Source organism: Chrysochloris asiatica, unplaced genomic scaffold (genome assembly GCF_000296735.1).
Source record: "Chrysochloris asiatica unplaced genomic scaffold, ChrAsi1.0 scaffold00122, whole genome shotgun sequence".
Lineage (NCBI taxonomy): Eukaryota > Metazoa > Chordata > Mammalia > Afrosoricida > Chrysochloridae > Chrysochloris > Chrysochloris asiatica.
In genome coordinates this window covers 54152-57242 of record NW_006408640.1, presented here as the reverse complement: position 1 = coordinate 57242, position 3091 = coordinate 54152, and the positions used below count along the sequence as shown (strand labels likewise).

Below are 3091 nucleotides of genomic sequence, written 5' to 3'. Positions count from 1 at the left end.
TTTCTACAGAACCTCAAGTCAGCACCACTATCCAAGGGTTTAAGCATTGTTTGATACAACACTATATTGTGTATATTCTAGATTCAGACTGGGGGACCTATTTTACAGCAAATAAATGTAATGATGGGCTCATGACCATGAGATCCATTAGCCATATCACATAACACTCACCCAGAATATGCCCTCCTGGTGGAGGCACAGCTGAAGGGTCATCTCATAGGCACCACTCTAAGAACAGGATGTGATCATCCAGGGGCACAGGATGCACATTAAATCAAAGACCTTGATATGGTGATTGGTGGTTATGTGCTGTGGAGTCAGTTCTAACTCATAGCAACTTTGTACAGGGTTTCCAAAACTGTAAATCTTTATAGAAGCTTCATCTTTCTCACATGGAACAGTTGTTAGTTTCAAACTGCTGACTCAGAAAGAAAAAAATGTATGTATCAAGAGTCAAGGGGTAGCACTCCCCCCCACCGCGCTTCGCCCGCCGCGGTCGGGTCCACGGCCTTCGTTGTAGCGGTCGCCTCCGCTCCTTGAAAACAGTGACTCCCCTCCCTGCCCCAGTCCCAGTCCCGTCCAACAGCTGACGTGAAGATGAGCAGTTCAGAGGAGGTGTCCTGGATTTCTTGGTTCTGTGGACTCCGTGGCAATGAATTTTTCTGTGAAGTGGATGAAGACTATATTCAAGACAAGTTCAACCTTACAGGACTCAATGAACAGGTACCCCACTATGACAAGCTCTGGACATGATCTTGGACCTGGATCCTGATGAAGAGTTGGAAGACAACCCCAACCAGAGTGACCTGATTGAGCAGGCGGCTGAGATGCTGTATGGATTGATCCACGCCCGCTACATCCTCACTAACCGTGGCATCGCCCAGATGTTGGAAAAGTACCAGCAGGGAGACTTTGGCTACTGTCCCTGTGTGTACTGTGAGAACCAGCCAATGCTTCCCATTGGCCTGTCAGACATCCCAGGGGAGGCCATGGTGAAGCTCTACTGCCCCAAATGCATGGACGTGTACACACCCAAGTCTTCAAGGCATCACCACACAGACGGCGCCTACTTCGGCACTGGCTTTCCTCATATGCTCTTCATGGTGCACCCCGAGTACAGGCCCAAGTGGCCCGCCAACCAGTTTGTGCCGAGGCTCTATGGTTTCAAGATCCACCCGATGGCCTACCAGCTGCAGCTCCAAGCCGCCAGCAACTCAAGAGCCCAGTCAAGACGATTCACTGATTCCCACCCCACCTCTTCCTCAGTCTTTTACACCCTTGTTCCTTTGCTTCCACCCTTTCAGGAAAACTCAGTGGTTTTTAGTTTAAATTAAAGGAGTCATTATTGTGGTGGGAATATGAAATAAAGTGGAAGAAAAGGCCAAAAAAAAAAAGAGTCAAGGGGTAGCAGCAGTAGTGGCCATAACTCTCCATGACCCACGGGGAATTTTGGTTTCCATCCTCACCACTCTAAGCTCTGCTAGGTAAAAGGTCTTGGTTGCCAAGGGGTCACACTTTTACCAGGGATATAAAAGACTTACATTGAGTTATAAATGATGGCTGACACTTGGGCACTTTGGGACCCTTGTATTCATGGAGCAGGAGTAAAGGAGTACCCATCTTGGCCTTGATCATCAGGAAGAAAGAGTCTTCTGTTACATAGTTGTGGTGGTGGTGTGCCTTGGAGTCGGTTCCAACTTATAGAGGTCCTGTATAGGGTTTCTGAGGCTGTAAATCTTTACGGGAGCAGAAAGCCTCATCTTTCTCCTATGGAACAGCTGGTAGTTTCAAACTGCTGACCTTGCGGTTCACAGCCTGATTTGTAACCACTACGCTACCAGAGCTCCTTAAGACTAACCATAGTGGGAGCTAAAATGTGTCCCACTAATTTTCTCTCATAAGTGTGCTGAGAAGTCCACTAGAACTGTGAAGGAGCTGCCTCTCAAAAATGTATGTTGTTGTTACATGCTGTTGAGTCAGTTCTGACTTATAGTGACCCTCTATAGGGTTTCTGAGGAGACTGGTGGGTTTGAGTAACTAACTATCTTTGTGGTTAACAATCCAGTGCTTATCCTACAGAACTACACCAGGACTATTCAACAGTGTATTTTTTGTTGTTGTTGTTGTTGTTGTTAGGTGCCATTGAGTTGGTGCCACCCCATAACAACCTTATGCACAGCAGAGCGAAACACTGCCCAATCCTGGGCCAACCTCACTACTGTTGCCACGCTTGAGTCCATCGATGCTGCCACTTGGCCAATCCATCTCGTTGGGGGTCTTCCTCTTTTTCTCTGACTCCACCTTACCAAACATGATATCCTTCTCCAGTGACTGGTCCCTCCTGACAATATGTCCAAAGTATGAGAGATAAAGTTCGGCCTCTTGGCCTGCAAGGAGCACTCTGGCTGTACTTCCAAAATGGATCCATTGGTTCTTTTGGCAGCCTATGGCACTTTCAATATTCTCCTCCAACACCATAACTCAAAAGCATCAAACAGTGATGTGCAATTAGATGAATAGTCCAGCTCCCACCTCAGGGAAGGAACTTTTATTTGGTTGTAAGGAATCCAGTCAGCAGCAGACAGCTCCGTGCAGCAGCTTCCTCAAAGCCTGATGCAGCTTGCTCCCTACAAGCTTGTGAGGCTTCATCAAGCTTCTTTGCACTCCATTTTTTCCTTCTGCCAATCTTTCCACCTTGTCAATCTTTTCACATGATTTTATCTTGTACCCAAATACCATCTCAACAGCTGTTTCCAAAAAGCCCAAACATGACCAGTGAAATTAGTATGGAAATGTTATGACCCCAAGAGCTACCTCGGAGTCCTGGTGTGGCACTGTTAGTTAATGCACTGGACTGCAAAGTTGGTTTGAACTGCAAGGTCTGTAGTTCAAGTTCATGAGCCACTCTTTGGAAATCCTATAGAGGGTCACTATGGGTCAGATACGACTCAATGGCACTTAACAATAACAACAACAAGAGATACCTATCAGGAATATAAGAAGTGAGAAAGGGGACCTATCTGCAATGTTCCCCTGTCAATCTCAAAGTTGACTGATCATCAAAAACACAATGGGAGAGGTACCACAAATG

General features: G+C 46.6%; 1 pseudogene across 1 annotated transcript; it reads left to right on the top strand.

Moving 5' to 3' along the window:
• Positions 1 to 475: 475 nt before the first annotated feature.
• LOC102814611 lies at positions 476 to 1384 on the top strand (annotated as a pseudogene). The gene has a single exon (XR_438745.1). The product of XR_438745.1 is annotated as a casein kinase 2, beta polypeptide pseudogene (transcript).
• Positions 1385 to 3091: the final 1707 nt, after the last annotated feature.